The following is a 17,982-nucleotide window of genomic DNA, read 5'->3' as shown; positions in this document are numbered from 1 at the left end:
CTTTGCGTATCCTAGCAGCGTTTCTTAATATTCTGTTGCTTTTACTCCCAAAGGCTTCGTGGTGTAACGCTGAAGATTCTTTCAAACCAATTCCTGTGGCTTCTTTGAATTCAATGCAGCTTAAAATTGGAGCCACCATAAAATATCTGTCCAGTGCTGGAAGATTTCCGGTTATTCCAACCATGGGCAAACTACTAGGATGTAGTTTGCGCATGTTCCAACGACCCCTCCACGGATTTTCATTTTCTTATGTTGCTGCTCTATAGCTTGGTCAGGGTCGAGAGAAGTGAATGGGACGTCCCCGTTCGTAATTACAAAGTTTCCGTCGTTTAAAAAATTCCAGGACCCGGAGTCTTCATGTTTTAATTAACGCATGCCAGCAACGTAAAGTGGAACCCATCGAACGTATTTTTGTTTGTCATGAGCGTGAAAGTACACGCCCACTTGCTCAAGACAAGTTAAATGCAGGTCCCAATAAGCGGTACGAGTTGCGTAAATAAAATCCAAAAAGTTTAAATCTTGCTTCTTTTTTTACGTAGTTTTCCAAAAACGTTCCGTTTCCTTTCGCTTCTGTTTGGTTTTTCAACTTTTGAAATATATTTAAATGTCTTAGTGTTAATGTTCATATTGGTAATTAATATTAAATTATTTAATAATGCTTAATTTAACGCAGTTATTATACAATCTAAACAATGTTGCTCAAATATGGTGCCTCTTAGTGCTTTTCATAAAACGTACATCTTTCCCATTCCCCGTAGCTAACCCGACGTTGAAATATACCTACATACTCTAAATGGCACCACAACTCTGCAACACGTATCGAAATATTTACGATATTTAAAATGATTAAAACTAATTGAAAAAGGCCAAATATTTATTTTAACATGTGTTTGAACCATTTCATTTGAAAAATCGTACTTGGCAGATTTTCCAAAGTAAAATTACAATTTTTACACACACAACCTGACTTTAATAAAATTATTTTTAGACAAAACCTCCTTCTTTTGGCACTTGTTACTATTTTAATCGTTTCATCAATAAAAAACAAATGCTTATTTAATGCAAAGAATTTGGTTCAATGCAGAATATCAATCTTGCATTTTGGGCGATTTTAGTTGTTTTAGACGGTACTTTTTGGGGGCCCATATCTCTGAATCTAAGCATGTAGAACTCATCTGGACGCAATGAACACGCCCCTCAACTAATGCTTATCCGAAACACCCTTATAATATCGGAACATTTTTGGCTAATATTTAATATCTGACGTTCTTGCTGATATAATATCTGAACAATTTTGGATAATAAATAATATCTGAACATTTGTGGCTAATATCAAGAATGTATTTATTTATACTCAGGGAGAATGAATATGTCGAGACTATCGACGGACACGTCGAGGCCCTAACCCCGTCACGCTAAGGGGGGGGGGGGGGGAGGCCGTCTTATTTTTTTCGTCCTCGCAGCAGCGTTAATCGCGTCGAAAAACGTAATTTTCAAGAACCAATGAGATTGCAGTATTATTTGATTTTATTAAAGCGGAGGAGCATACCAGGGGGCCCAACGGGTGGAATTGGAGAAACGCTAAAAATAATCTCGACATATTCATTCTCCCTGAGTATAAATAAATACATTCTTGCTAATATATAATATCTGAACATTCTTGGCTGATATATAATATCTGAACATTTTTGGATAATAAATAATATCTGAACATTTGTGGCTAATATATAATATCTGAACATTTTTGACCGGGTTTTCACAGAAGTCTGACACCAATTTACAGGCGTGTTCTTTGGGTAACAAGATGTAAAAAATGTCCTAAGAAACGTTTTCCCAAATTGAACCGTATCCGAGTAATTGGCCGTCGAAAAATGTGTTAATCCTTGTATCCAATGGTTTCCTTTTAATAGGCATTTCATTTTTTATCGAAAGAGATATGAAAACGATCACTGGTATCAAAAGTTCGTTATTTATTGAAAGAAGTATTCTACGTATAGAAATTACAATAACAAGGTGTTACACAGTGACCACGTCAATTGAAAGGAAGTTACTTATTGAATTTCGTTTTTTTTCTTCAAATGCCATAAGTAAAAATTTAAATGAACGACAAAAAATGTACAAAATGATCACTTGGGGCACATTATTTTGAACCCGTTCGAACATTCGAGGTGTGTTACGAATTCGTGACCGAAATCTAAGGTTGCGCTCCCTAACGGCGTCGGGCAAAACTACACGTCGGAGTTAAAATTTAATGCACTGTGGAAGCTTGCAAGTTAGAAATTATCCAGACGCTTGACGTTATTAGACCCGTTATACGGTTTGGCACCGTTGCGTCATCTAGACCCGTTTCGGTCGCGAATAATCTCACAGCGATCAATAATGTTGTGTACCAATTTTTCAAAATGTCCCCAGAACTAAAAGTTGGGTATGGGTACAAATTCGTGTTCTTTTGAGTAAGAAGTATTTAAAACGTCTTATGAGATAAGTGAATGCAAATTTCTATTAGCAAAAGCTTATTAAGCGTTCGCATCTAGATGTATGCTATCGTTACGATTTAAAATAATAACAAGGTGATTTAAATTACCAAGGGACACAGTAAAAAATGCATTTCTTTGTTTTAGGTATTTTCAGAGGTAACATTTACTGTTACGTTACGACTTTACATGGATCATGATATTTATAAAAGGTGTTCGAAACGGCTCCTGTAGTATTCCGCAATCTCTTTAAAATAATAAGTGATATTTTACCGCGTTAGGTACTTGGAGACGGGTGAGGGAGAAGAGACCACCAATAAATGTCGAAGCGTTGCATTAAACCCGTTCTGTTTTTTTTTGACCAATACCTAAGTATTGAAAGAAAGATTTTCGAACACAACGAAAGATTTCTACCGTGTTTCGGATTGTGTCGCAGGCGGCAATATTGCGTTGACGTAGGTCTTCAAAGTCTCTTCATGCTGGTGATGCTGTTGCGGAGTGGGTGGCCTGCCCGCTTGATCCTTTGGCGGTATGCCTGAAGGGTCCTCCTAAGGCCGTCTGCCTTGTAGTTTGGGCTGGTTGCCCTCCTCTCGACAGGGTGGTCTGTCCCGGTGTTCCTTGGGCCATCTGCCCATTCTGGCGCCCCGGGTAGGAAGATCTCTGGTGGAGGTGGCTGCTCCCCGGGCCGACCGGTGAGATCGGGATCGACCTCCCCGATCCTGGTTACAATTGCTAAAAGATGGTGCGAATGCGCAACAATCTTCCGCCAAAATTACGTACAATTCAAGGTATCTCAAATTCAACGTAATAAGTTAGACCCCACCCAAAAAGTGTTACTAGGCAATTACCTTTGAACGCAGATTGTAGTGATGCCTAGGGGGGTCTACAGCGCTCTCACCCCTTCTACGCCGTCTCTTCCTCTTAGGGCGAATGCCGAAAACCGAACAGGCCCTTTTGAACTTTTTACTAGAAAAAAAGGATGCATTATCAGTTATAACCTGTCGTGGGAATCCACATCGACAGAAAGCTTTATTCATTTTCTCCCATATTTTCTCAGTAGTCATTTCCCTAAGCGGGTAGAGTCCTGCCCACTTTGTAAAATGATCTACTATGATAACGTCCCGCTTCATACCCGACCACGTGACTCTTATTTTCAAAACGCTTAAACGTCTTGTAAACCCCCTGGTGGCCGGCAAGCGCATCGTCATGAAAATACTTAATGAATGGTACTCTAAGTCTCTTAGGTACCACCACTTTCCAAGCATTTTCAAGCCCGTATTCATCCTCCTCATCCCAAGGAGCGAAGTACCTAAACAATAGGCCATCTTTGTCCATTATATACTGATCTAGTACTGTCCCGGCTTCCAATGCCGTATTCGGACTTCCAGAGCTTCTAGCCCGCTCTAACTCAGCGATAATCCTCGCTAACCCTAGATCAGTAACTTGCGAACTTATGATGGCTTTCCTGTCGAAAGGCATCCCCCACTCCTTGGAAGAGTTTTCTCCCTCCGCGGAGTCAGAAGAGTTTTCCTCTGAAACCGCCAACGTCTCCAACGCTGCGGGGGTTCCCACGGCGCCGGGACTCTCATTGTCTACCTGAAAATAATTTACCCTTTCGCCTTCCTCTTCGGAACCCTCCCGCGCACATTCTTAGGTCTATTTTTCCGCCCCAATAAAATATCTACCCAAGATAACAGGGGGGCTCAGACCTTGAACTATAAGAAAGCGCTGGCGGCGAATGCCGCCGGCCCACTTTATGGAAAGCCTGTTACTGCCCGTGACACGACACGTGCCACGGCCAAATCTAACTGTAGTGCTATTTTCGCTCATTTTCCTCCCTTTTTGCTCAAAAATGGGGACAAAATTATCACCCAAGAGAGAGACGGAGGAACCAGAGTCTAACAAGCCTAGAAACGAATGTTCCAAAGCTCGGAACCGTAACAATGGGGGATTTTTCCCGCCAAATGTTCCGTCAGCACACCGGTTGACCAAGAGAGTGCAATTCTGAGTATTCGGAAGCTCTCCCTCGTTACCGGCTTTCCAAACGTCAGAATTTTGCCGAGGCTCACTCCCTTTCCTGGATGTACATCCATTTAATTGGAAGGCCTCCCTCGCCAGTTTCCCTGCTCGGGACATTGGCGTTTGATATGTCCGGGTTTCCCACAACCATAACAAACTAAATTCTGGCGCACCGGCCTAAAACTTTCTACAGGATTCTGCTGGAAAGTTTGCTGCATTGGTTGAGGGGCTACTGCCGCGCTTGACCAATTAGCAGACTGTCTCTGAATCCTATAATGCCAATAAGGATCCAAAGCATCTAGGCCTACTCCCATAACACCCAGAGATACCTGGCTAGAATTAGCCGGCACTTCGGTGGCTGCTAAACTCACCGCGCCACCAGTAACAGGGGGCGCTCGCCCAACCTGTCCTAAAGTTCCCCCGTAAGTCAGAGTTGGCTCTAGGGATTCTAAAGCGGTGGGCTGGGGGCGATAAAAGGCTTGCGCGAGAAGGTCAGATTGAACAATCTTGGCCTCCTACGACAACTCATTCAGGGTGGCGAATGCCTTTCCCCTTAAGCAGGGTTGTAGAGAGATGGTTCGATCACTTAGATTTTTTATTTGGCGAAATATTTTTCTACCACGGATGGCGCTAGTGACGCTAAGTAGCCTCTACAGATATTTTGTAGACTTTACCTCATTACACATCAAATTGCCACTTTTTCTTTAGGCAAACTCTCCCATGGTAGAATTGCTAAGTGATCGAACCATCTCTCTACAACCCTGCCTTAAGTGATGACGGTATGTCGGGTGACATTGCCGTAACACTCGAGCTACCCTATCGGCCTCGGTAGTATTCAGCTATACAGTGAAAATACTGCGTCAGGGGTTCTTCCGCACCTTGAGTTCGGGTATCCAACTCAATTTGGATACGCCTGCCGTAATCGGTGGCTAAATATTCGTGGCGAAATGCCTGACGAAAAACGTTCAAGGAGGCAAACACTCCTTGGAACGACCACCAAAGTGCAGCGGGTCCCCGCATGCACGACGGTAGTACCTGCAAGAGGAAATCCAATTCACTATACACCGTAACCGCCTGATACCGGTCGAGAGCCTCCAGGAACTCCAACGGAGACTTCTCGTCGGCCGTCCCATGTAGATCGGCGCTTCTACATTTATCTTAACCCTCGGGGTTTGGGAAGCGCGTGCTCCCGCATCCCGGCTGGTCGCAAAACCGTCCAAGGCCTAGCGCAAAGCATGAGCCATGACTTGAGCCATATCCTCCTGGGCTGGGTTTCCAGCACCAGTACCACTTCATTTCCCAAAACCATTCCGGACCTGGTTTTAATGTTTAAGACTTAAATCACGACTCTAAAATCCCTAGAGCCGCCTAACCCAAAAACCCCTCCGGAAAACCCACTGGGAAACAAAGGTACCCCAATACACTTAAGTAGAAAATACACTAACACTAAATATTTAACTAACCCATACCCAAAAATTACACTTAAAAATTAAAATAACATAAACTCTCGTACATTCAACAACTCAGGCCCCACGTTGGGCGCCATTTGTGAAGCCTGGAAATTGTCGGCTTATGTATAAGCCATGTACGAGAGTCAAACTGTAAAATACCCTTTATTAATGATATATATATATATATATATATATATATATATATATATATATATATATATACATATATTTACCAAATATTAAAAGGCATGGCAACTAAACTTTCTCTAGAAGAGAGAATACAAAAGATATGACTGGTTAGGTCGGAGTCTATTGTTCCGACGTCCCTTATATAGCGGGCCCCTCGGATGACGCTACCGGTCTCCAACCTAATTGGCTGGAGAAGAAAGCCCGTAAAGAAATAATTGCGGACTCACTGTGGTGCGATAGTAAGCGTCACCGGTAACTTTACCCCACTTTCGGAGAATTCCGAAGGTGGACGACGCGAGCGAGGATGAGTCATCCCTACCTACCCCAGCAGCGTTGGCCCAAAACAACGAGATAACTCTCTGAAGTAAAGGGAAAGACTGTTAAGGACAAAGCCCGCATTTGCATCCGCAAATGCGGGCTTTACACCCTCAATTTATAGCAAATTTAATCCTCGTTCCCGTCCAAAAAAAACTATTAAAACATGTGTTGTAGACTAAACCTGTAGACTCCAAACATTTGTTTGTGGGTGACTATTTAATGAGACCAGTAATTACACAAGCCAAATACATTCAGTGTACTAGCATTCGGAAAACAAAACACGGATATGAGCTAAGCGCCTCACAAGGTATTAAATTTGTACCTACTTATGGCATTGGAAGAATAAAAAAAAAACTATAATTCCCTTATTTTAATAGGCGTAGTCATTGAGAAACACCATATTTTTGTGAAAACGTATTTCTACACGTAGCTTACTTTTTTCATTATAATAAAGCAATTTTGTTACTAGTTTTGTTAGCCATCGAAAAAGATAAAAACCAAATGCTTAGTAAAAGGAAAGCATTGGGTCTAAGGATTAGTAGAAACTGCACATTTGCGCGTTTTTAGACGTTTTGGAGGCCAATTTATGACGACCTTTTGCACTCCTTGTTACCCAAAAAACAGCCTGTAAATTGGTGCCAGACTTTTCTGAAACACTTTGTATATGAAAATGTTCGTTCAATATACAGGGTGTTTTTTTTAGCCCGAAAAAGTGATTGTTTTCAAAAACTATATTTTCTAGAAAGTTGAAATTTGTACTGTACATTATACCTGGCGGGGGACACTTTCTACTAAATTTTCATCTAAATCGAAAAATATTTTCACGTTTTTTGAAAATTTAAATTTTAACCGCTAGGTGATATAAGAAAATTGTCAATGAGAAAATTGTAGAGCGTCACCGAAAACGTACAAATAGCGTTGGCGCGAAAAAAATAGACGTCTTTTTCACTGACAAAATACGACTTGAAAAAGTGACAAGTTGGGCAAGCTAAAATAACTGTTTTTGAATTCCAATGGGAGAGAAGTGTATCTTTATGAAAGTCAGAAATTTGTTAATCTGGTGTTTAATGCAATTTGGCTTGCAGTAAAACTCGCATTTGGGAAATTTCACATAGGCATAAGTACCATCCTTACAGAGCAACGCTTCACCACGGTTTACGAGATGGAGACGCTCAACAACGGCTGGATTTTTGCAACTGGCTGCTACTGGCTGCTAAATTCCTCCGCATCATGCTATTCTCGGATGAATCCTTGTTTGCAAGAGACGGCCCTTACAATCATCAAAATAATCATGTTTGGGAAGACACAAATCCACACTGAGGATATGAACACCGTCACTATTTTCAATTTGGGTGCTTGAATGTATGGATTGGTCTTGTTGGAAACCGGTTAATTGGTCCAGTATTCTTACCGCAAAATCTAAATGGCCAGAGATATTTAGATTTCTTGAGAAATGAGCTAGAACAACAACTTGACGAACTGCCGTTGGCGCAACGAGCAAGACTGTGGTTTTAGCAAGACGGTGCCCCGCCTCATTAACACAGAGCCGTGAGAGATTACCTAAACAACGAATTTCCACAACGATGGATAGGGAGAAATGGTCCCGTACACTGTCCAGCAAGGTCGCCGGATCTGACTCCGTTGGATTTCTTTCTTTGGGGCTTCGTCAAGGACAAGGTGTACGCCGCTCTGGTTGAGACCCTTGAAGAGCTGCGTCAACGAATTGTAAGCGCTTGCCGGGAAGTAACCCCGGAAATGATTCAAGCCGCCTTCGACAATATGATTGTTCGCGCCCAAAAATGCATCGCAGCCGAAGGTGGTATTTTCGAAACGTACTTATAAATTTTGTTTGTATGTAGATAAATAAAATGTCTCTTTGTTTTTAAAAAAATTCGCATTTTTCATCCTACGAAATTAAATCGTGTAATACCTTCTTCATCATTGTCTCCTCGATTTTTCAGCGTCATTTATTGCATTAAACACCAGATTAACAAAAATCTGACTTTCATAAAGTTACACTACTCTCCCAATGGGATTCAAAAAAAGTTATTTTAGCTTGCCCAACTTTTTACTTTTTCAAGTCGTATTTTTTCAGTGAAAAATACGTCTATTTTTTCGCGCCAACGCTATTTGTACGTTTTCGGTGACGCTCTACAATTTTCTCATTGACAATTTTCTTATAGCACCTAGCGGTTAAAATTTAAATTTTCAAAAAAAGTGAAAATATTTTTCGATTTAGATGCAATTTTGGTAGAAAGTGTCCCCCGGCACGTACAGTACAAATTTCAACTTTCTGGAAAACATAGTTTTTGAAGAAAAAAATCACTTTTTCGATGAAAAAAACACCCTGAATATTTTGAAAGTTTTGTTTGTGAAAATTTTTTTGCAATATTATCTGGACATTTTTGTACATTAATATTCTGATACAGAATGCAACTAATGAATTTTATCCCTGGAAAGTCGTATGAAAGAGACAGAGGGAATTTGGTCCCTAGATATTTTTGTGAAATATGAAAATTGACATTCTTTCTTATCAACATTATTGTTCAATATATATCTAAATGTTATTCAAGAATGTTATTATAAATTTTTAGTTATCTAGCTAGCTTTAAAGAACTTATTCGCTAGCGAAACGGGTATAGGCGGCGCCACAGTCGCTACCCCTGCAGCTTGGTTTGTCTGCGTACTTTGTTGATCAAAACAAACGATTAATATGGCGGATTGTAGGCGCCGAGGTGGCATAAATTGCCTTTTTGTAGTAATACTGCCTTTAAAAATATTACAATTCGAGTAAATGGTGAGAAAAGAACGTTGGAGTTATCGTTTCACAATTTTCCGAAATTCAAAAATCTTTTTAATGTGTGGTTAACTAATATATTAAAGGTGATCTGTTTTATTATATACTGCAAAATAAGGAAATACTAATGAATTAAATTAATTTTAGGTCAAGCCGTTCGATTGTCATTATCGCTGGAAAATATTACATTGAGGCCCACAAAATTATGCGTTAAAAGGGCATATTTTTCTATTTTGTATTGGACCCCAATTTTCCTATCTTTGCCACCCTGATGGTTCGGTATGAGTTTTCGAGTTGATTAATAACATTTCGAGCTATTGCCGCAGATCCCAATATGATTAAAAATAATACTGTAAATTCAAATGGTTTTTATTTTTAATACTTATTTGCATATCTTAACATTTTATTCACTTCTATTGTAATTTCTAATTAAGTGGTTTCTTCAATGAATTTAATTGCTTTTAACTTTGAATTAATTCTATAATACATTTGTTTTTGCCTTTAATTGAGTAGAAAATTCATAACATAAATAGTTCAGTTCATTTGTTATCTACAAATACTAATTGGCCAAAATTTAAAATAGGAACTAATTTAACATATTAAAAATATAACTTTCCTTGACTAGAAGTGTAAATTTAATTATAACTTTTCTTTAACTAAAATCTAAAATAAAAATTATATATTTGGACAACGTTTTCTTCAAATATTGTCAGTCTCTCTTAATATCAATTAAAAATAGCCCTTGAGAGAATAGACAAAAAAATGAAAAGGCCTAGCTGAATTTTTTCTTAGTAGCCTCTACAGTCGTTAGCCAGTAGATTTCTTCCGTTCCAACTTAGTTATTTTGTGCCACTGCCTCTTCAATTGATATTATCTTCGCTACAAATGGACTCTCCACAAATATTTCATCCCGACTAAAAGCTAGAAATAAATTTTTGAGACTAGCTAAGTGACCAAATAAGAGTACATAAACCTTTTTGAGCCAGCCAAATTTAACCCTCGCAACTCTAACCATTTTATTACCGTACAATACCAAAGGCACAGTTAGTTCTTTTCCTTCATTTTACCCCACTTCTAAAGTCAGAAAGTTGGGATAGCTCTCAGTATCTTTATATATAAAATAGACCAGCAATTTACTGCATGTTTGCAAAAGCCTGAATTTCTAGAATAATAAGTAAAACAGGTTACATTAAAGAATTGGGTTTTAATAAAAAATATATTTACCACTATTGCATGAACAATGGACACTTTCAATGCTGTGTTTTCCATCACCAACTTCAAATTTTAACTTTTGTTTTAAGCATCCGCACACCTTATTCTATGGATCAAGAGTAGACTTATCTCCAATATACTTCAAAATTTCAAGCATGGAGCGATTCACTAATATACCAAATAAAATTATTTAAAATACATTATACATTATACAAAATGCTGAAGCTACTAGTCTATGAAATTAGAACAATCTGGGCTTGTTCTAATGTGAAGATAATAATAAATTTCCTACATACCTTTAAAACTTTCAAACTGATCCCGTGTATGAATTCTCCAAGGCCTACTCATAGTGTTATTAAACTCGAATATTTATACTTATATTTACGAATTCAATACCTATTGACAGTTCAAAATTAATAAATAAATGTCGTATATACACCTTTGTTAATACAAAACATTCGAACACGCTTTAAAAAATATGCTAAAATCGTTAGTAAAATGTTTTAATTGATGTTATAAAACGCGCATTTTCGCATAACGCCATTACCCGTATCACCCAAATATAGTTCTAGGCAATGTGACTAGGTGGCGCAGCTGTAGTTTTCGGTGGCGAATTAAAAGTTTTAAAGTGTATATTTCTTATAGAAATTCCATGGAAAATTTGCGCCTCGTTTTCGGTTGTCGAAAATCTAAAAAGAATACTTCCTTCAGAAGACGACGAAAGAGGAGATTCTCGACTGTCGTGCTTTCATGGATTACGTGTTATATGCCTTTCGTGGGTAGTTCTTGGCCACTTGATTTCAAATTCTTTGACGGTCACTGGTGAGCTGTATTTAATTTTAATAACTTGACTGAAAACGCATCGTTACGAAATAGGGAAAATGCAATAATAGCCTGTGAGAGACGCAGAAGCTAGCGAGTTATTTCATTAATTTCTTTGTGATTTTTAGTGAAATCGGTTTTTCCTAAGGGGGCTGTTTGAAACATTTTTCGCGATATTTCGAAAAACACCAACAAATTTCTCTCCATTTGAGATAAATTTCTAAAATGGAAAGAAATTGACTGTACATTCATCTTGAAAAACCGTTAATGCCAATGATTTGGAAATATCGGGAATTAAAATAATTCTTTGTTTCCAATTGGACCGAATCCCGTTCGACCGAATCTCATTGAACCGAAAAGTATTTTCGTTTCTAGCCCAATATGGCGGGATTCGGTTGAATAGGAAATTTAAATTTGGTTCATTTTTTGATTAATAGATTTATATGTATAGTAGGGTACGCGACGGTAGTATTCATAGTTTGGACTATGTCTATAAATAAGTGGCAATTTATGTGGTTTTCTAAGGAGGGGAGAGCTCTATCTAGAAACCCTAGCCACCGACTGAAAAATGACTGGGTTCGAAAACTTTAGTAAATCTCTTCTATTAATTGAATGAAGCTCGATTTGTCACTATGCGTGCAACGCTATAGGTAAATTAAAGACAAAGATTCTCTATACTAAAAAACTTAAACTTTATTTCGGAGAATTTGCTCATTTAGGGGTAGAGCAGGATGGGAACGAAACGGCGTTCGTTCCCTGAAATTCCTCGGTTGAATCTGGCGAAAATTTGGGAAGAAGCTTCTTAAGAATCAATAGCTTCTTTTGTAAAATAGGGGGGTTTTTCATAATGGTATTTTTAAAAGCGCGTTGAGCGGCGGAAACGAGACTTTCGCTTCTTTTGGGCACCATGTGTGATAGATGCTGGGACCCTACTCTTCGCCCTCGGGCTACTTATATATCAAGAGGACAATTGACGAAGTATTTATGGTCCCAGAAATTGGCGCGAGTTTCGTTGGATACACTTTTAAAGAGGTTTATATTTTACAACTTCGGTCTAAGGGTATCTGGTTTATCATAACGATTTATCTAAAAAAACTATGTTAGTTTGGAATTCGAATTTAAATTTAAGGGAAATATAGATGATTTTATACAATGTAAATGGATAATAAGTTTTTTTTTAGAAATTATTAAGGATTGGAATACAAACAAATGGTTACAACAAAAAATACAAAAAATGGTAAACAAGATGTTGCGTAGTTTCTTCTATACAATGTCTTAAATATTGGTTATTTCGTACCGTTTTGTATTTTTAGACTTTTTTCCTTGAAATTCAATATTTTCCGGGTTTCAATTTTGAAAATAATTTTGATAAATATCCATATATAATGTCGGTCAGTCTGTAAATAACCGTTTTTTATGCATTACTTAGGTCCTTTATTGATTGTTGAACTGCTCCTATAGGAATATATGTCCAGTCGAACATCGAACCGTAATTTATCGGCCTTTTGGTTAAGACAAAAATGTAATATCTGTTACGTTGATTAATATTTTCTTGGCCATTTGGCTAAGATCATAATCTAATAGGTATGACATTGTGAAACTGGCGTTACATATGCTAAACGAGGTTCGGAGTATGGATTCCGTGGCTTGTGCTTGACAGAAATAACCCAACAATCTTAGCGGAACCAGGGTTTAAAATAGGGATTTTGGGTGGGTAAGTTATTATTGTTAAGAAAATATGTTATTCAGAGATAAAATAAAGTATTATAATAGCAAAAATTCGTTTAATTTTTCAAAATATCAACAATCTAAGCGGGGCCAGGGTTAAAAAGAGGGGTTTTGGGTGGGGAAATTATTTTTCCTATTCAACTGAATCACAACATATTAACCTAGAAACCAAAACGTAATTATATCCAATGGGATACAATGTTAGAGATTTTACCATGGGACCGAATCCCATTCAACCGAAAACCGTGTTTAAGGAGACAATTTTGAATATAAATATTAGACAATTTAAATTTGCATCGGACGCCATTATGTTTAAACAAAGTTTAAGACTTTTTCTCGTAATATTTTTAAGCTATATTATACAGGGTGTTTTGAAATGCTCTGAATGGGCATTTTTTTAGAAACTGCAAGAGATAGAGTTGCGAAATTTTCAGGGTAATTTGTCTAGTGTTCGATCGCTTTAAATCCAAAATTTCAGAACAATCGGAAATAATTTCGGGTTTTTGTAAAAAATATGTTTTCAGCTCGATAGGTGCTTGAAAAAACGTTTCAATGAGAAGGTTGTAGAGTGCTGTCGAAAATGTTCAAAGAAATTGATTTCATTGGAAAAGAACACTTTTTCAAGAAGATATGAGCTGATGAAAAAAAACAAGCTGTCCATAGGGGCCAATTGCCTTCGCATTTTTGTACGTAAATGAAAGAAATCACGATAAAATATTAAATTCCTTAAAAAAAGTACATATAATTTACCAAAACGACAATTTAGGCCTACAGTAGGCCTAAACACGTATCAGTAGGCCAACTACGCACAAAGGTCAAGTTTTCAATTAGTATTTTATGTGAAATCTTTATGTTTTCAACCATTCTCTAACGTTTATTGAGAAGCCAATCGTAACGCTCAAAGGGTTAGTGAATTGTTCACCGTTTGATATCCAGATAGAAGACCAAGCCACAACACCGTTCATGGAGCTGTTCGTGACTTTCAGACTTACGGAAACGTCAATCCTAGATTTCGTGGACCAGGTCGGCAAAACATCAACTAGCCTATTTGTTGCGTATCCTCGAGCAAGTGTCAGAGGTGCAAGCGACGATCTCGGATTATCGACGATCTACGTGTGGACCACTCTTCACAATCACAACTTCCATCCGTATTAAGCGACCCTCCACCAAGGTCTGCACGAAGGAGATATGGAACGTAGATTTGATTTCTGCAACTGGCTAATAACCATGTCTGATGGGAACCCAAATTTCATCAATCAAAAGCTGATGACCGACGAGTGTTCCTTGGGGAGAGATGGGCCTTTCAACCATCAAAACACCCACATGTGGTGTGACGAAAATCTTCACGGGAGTTTTCCTCGCCATCATCAACAACAACTCTGACTGAATGTTTGCGCGGGTTTGCTCGGGGATAAAGTTATTGGCCCATTCTTCCTCCCAGCTCGTCTTAATGTACAACGCTACTTGGCGCTTTTGCAGAACGAAATAGCAGACACTTTAGAAGATATTCCGCTGGAAGCTTAAAGACAGATTTGGTACTAACATGACGGCGCACCACCCCACGTACCTAGATGTGTAGTGGAGCATCTTAACAACGAGTTCCCTCAACGTTGGGTTGGCAGGAACGGTCACGTTCGATGGCCTGCGAGGTCTCCGGACCTAACTCCGATGGACTTTTTCTTGTCACCGAATCATTGCAGCCTTTCAACTTGTCACTCCTGATATGATCAGACGCTCGTTTCAAAACATACATCATCGTGCCCAAACGGAGGTACCATAGAACCTCACTTGTAAATTTATCATGTTAATTCGAATAGAATGTTCAATTAAATCTTTCAGACATTTCTTTCATTTACGTAAAAAAATGCGAAGGCTATTTTGGCCCCAATGAACAGCTTGTTTTTTTCATCAGCTCATATCTTCGTGAAAAAGTGTTCTTTCCAATGAAACAAATTTCTTTGAACATTTTCGACAGCACCGTCGTCGAACGAAGGACCGGCATTCCCTGGCTAAACATTTTCCTTGTTCGAGAAGTCAAGTAGTCAGAAAAAACTCGTTTGGGTACTCGAGAACTCAAGCAGTTCAGGTACTTGATGTAACAACTAACAAGTTAAAAAAGATAAAAATTATTAACAAAACGCTAAACTAAATAAGATTACTGCGGCACTCACGGCAGAGATAATTCCGAGCACTCTCAAAAACCAAACCAAAACTAAAAAACTTAAAAAAGCGATATAAATTGAATTTTGTATCCATGGTTAAAAATTTATTATAAAATTAAAATAACACAACTGATACTTCATGGCTTTTAAAAACATTATTTTAATGTTATAAACGTTAAAATTGCGAGCTTTCGGGTACGTGTCCCCTTGTCAAGCACCTAGAACGTTAAAATTGCGAGCTTTCGGGTACGTGTCCCCTTTCCAAGCACCTAGAACGTTAAAATTGCGAGCTTTCGGGTACGTGACCCCTTTCCAAGCACCTAGAACGTTAAAATTGCGAGCTTTCGGGTACGTGTCCCCTTGTCAAGCATCTAGAACGTTAAAATTGCGAGCTTTCGGGTACGTGTCCCCTTGCCAAGCACCTAGAACGTTAAAATTGCGAGCTTTCGGGTACGTGTCCCCTTTCCAAGCACCTAGAACGTTAAAATTGCGAGCTTTCGGGTACGTGACCCCTTTCCAAGCACCTAGAACGTTAAAATTGCGAGCTTTCGGGTACGTGTCCCCTTGTCAAGCATCTAGAACGTTAAAATTGCGAGCTTTCGGGTACGTGTCCCCTTGCCAAGCACCTAGAACGTTAAAATTGCGAGCTTTCGGGTACGTGACCCCTTGTCAAGCACCTAGTGCTTGACAACGGGTCACGTACCCGAAAGCTCGCAATTTTAACGTTTATAACATTAAAATAATGTTTTTAAAAGCCAAGTTGTGTTATTTTAATTTTATTATTAAGAAAAAGGGATGTTCGTTCGGATTTAATTCCGCCGTTTTTCTACTCGGGTGACTGGCTATGACAAAGAGATTATTGTCGTGTATCCGATTACCCGAAAATTGTCGGCGGGAAAAACAATTCAGTGAGTTTTACAGGTGGCTTATTCGAGTACCGGATTAAGGCAAATTTGTGATACTCGTTAACGACCTGTATTTAAAATTTTCGCATTCGAATATCTGACATCAAAAATCGTCATTTACTCGATGCTGATCGAGTACTCGCACAGTCCAATTTCCCGATATGCGCTAAGCCCAAGCTTTGGCGTAAAAGCGACCAGCAATTTCCACCAAATATTCCAGGTGTAACCCAGCTGACCGCGGTATAAATATTTAATATTATAGAATTGGATTAAAACTTATCAAATGATTGTCAATTTTGACTTAATTCGGATATTACACGTTACAGCATCACCGCAGGAAACATTAACTATCATCTATATAGCTAAAGTCACCTTTTTACCTTATAACTCAACAATAGCTCTTGGTAATGATTATCATATTTTCTTATTTGCATTCAGAAAATACGGAATACTACAGCCAAGAGATCACAGGAATCTTTTTAGGATGTATAGTTGGTCAAGCACGTTTCGCTTTAGACACATTTTTTTGGATGAGGTACGTTGACAGGGCTCATTTCAAATAACAACCAGGCCTAATACTTTTAATAATTATATAACAAAATAATTATTTTCGAACCTCAAGTGGATTTCTGATTTCTTATCTGTTTCTTCAAAAGAGGACCACAAATTATAAATTGAAAAATTGGATTTTTTATTATGTACACCGATACATTAGGTAAATTTTTATTTTTATACATCTTTTTAAATTTAGCTTGATTGTAATCCCACGTGTATTCGTATTTAAAGAAACTGTAAAATAAAGGTAAATATTTTAATAACCAATGATTTTGTTTTCCTTATCTGAAGGAAACTAGTCGGATCACTTTGGAAGCTTCAACATTTAACATAACAATTTAACCGTTAAAGTTTCTTTATATATCAAAAGTTTCTTTTGCAAATAATTCTACGTTAAACTTATGAATTGGTCTAGTCGGTGTTGAATTTTGACCTGTTTAAGTTTTAGACACTTCATCACATCGGTCTAACGGATTTCATTACAAACGTAAACATCCAGTTACTCGACTATGAAGCCATTTTTCTCTCCAATGTAATTAATTTAAATTTGCTAAATTTTTCAACCGGGATTCCCCAATTTCACAAATTCAAAGAAATTTAAAAAATCTTATTAATTTTTTTTTTCACCAGTGGTGGTACACAAAACGTTTCAATGAAAATTCAGAACATATTTAAAATCATACCAACTTGTTTGTTTTCATGACCACCTAACTAATTGGGAAATGGGAAATTAATGATAAACTCTACTTATTTTATTCATTTCGTGAAGGTTCTACAAATTTCCCCTTGATGGTTTTAATCTAACACCTCCCAGTAAAACAAATCCCAAAAATTAAATTACAAATTTATCGATTACATATTGAAAACATCATACATATACATAAAATGTTAAAATACATTCAAAGCAAAATGGCATGATAGATCTATTTGAAAAACTCTATACAGGGTGTTTCAAAAGGTTGTGCAAAAATTTTAAGGAGTTGTAGGGGGTGAGTTGAGAAGTATGCCTGTCTTTCCCCCATTTTCCTACAATGAGTTAAAAGAGCGCCAGAGAGCTTCAAAGTGTGGCCTACTAGCCCCTGGAAGTAGGCTGCAACAAGCGCCAAACCAAGCAGCAGGGACTTTAAATACTGTTTAAGTTTACTTTTTTACGCTGGTTACCTCGATTTGTTTACCAAGTCCTTTCTTACCTATCACAGGAACCCAAACCTTAATGTTCGCATTCCCCTGCTGCTAGGTCTTGCGCTTGTTGCAGTATACTTCCAGGGGCTATTAGGCCACACTCTGAAGCTCTCTGGCGCTCTTTTAACTCATAGTAGGAAAATGGGGGGAAAACAGGCATACTTCTCA

At 38.1% G+C, this 17,982-nt stretch overlaps 1 long non-coding RNA gene across 1 annotated transcript; it reads left to right on the top strand.

Annotated features, from left to right (window-relative positions):
* Positions 1-2,447: 2,447 nt before the first annotated feature.
* On the top strand, positions 2,448-16,792 carry LOC149940421 (uncharacterized). The gene is made up of 4 exons (XR_016481171.1): positions 2,448-2,485; positions 11,106-11,282; positions 16,516-16,612; positions 16,700-16,792. It is a non-coding gene; the product is annotated as an uncharacterized LOC149940421 (long non-coding RNA).
* The last annotated feature ends 1,190 nt before the right edge of the window (positions 16,793-17,982 follow it).

The sequence above is a fragment of the Leiobunum rupestre genome, chromosome 6 (assembly GCF_980474605.1).
Source record: "Leiobunum rupestre chromosome 6, qqLeiRupe1.1.hap1, whole genome shotgun sequence".
Lineage (NCBI taxonomy): Eukaryota > Metazoa > Arthropoda > Arachnida > Opiliones > Sclerosomatidae > Leiobunum > Leiobunum rupestre.
This window is presented reverse-complemented; position numbering and strand designations above follow the sequence as displayed.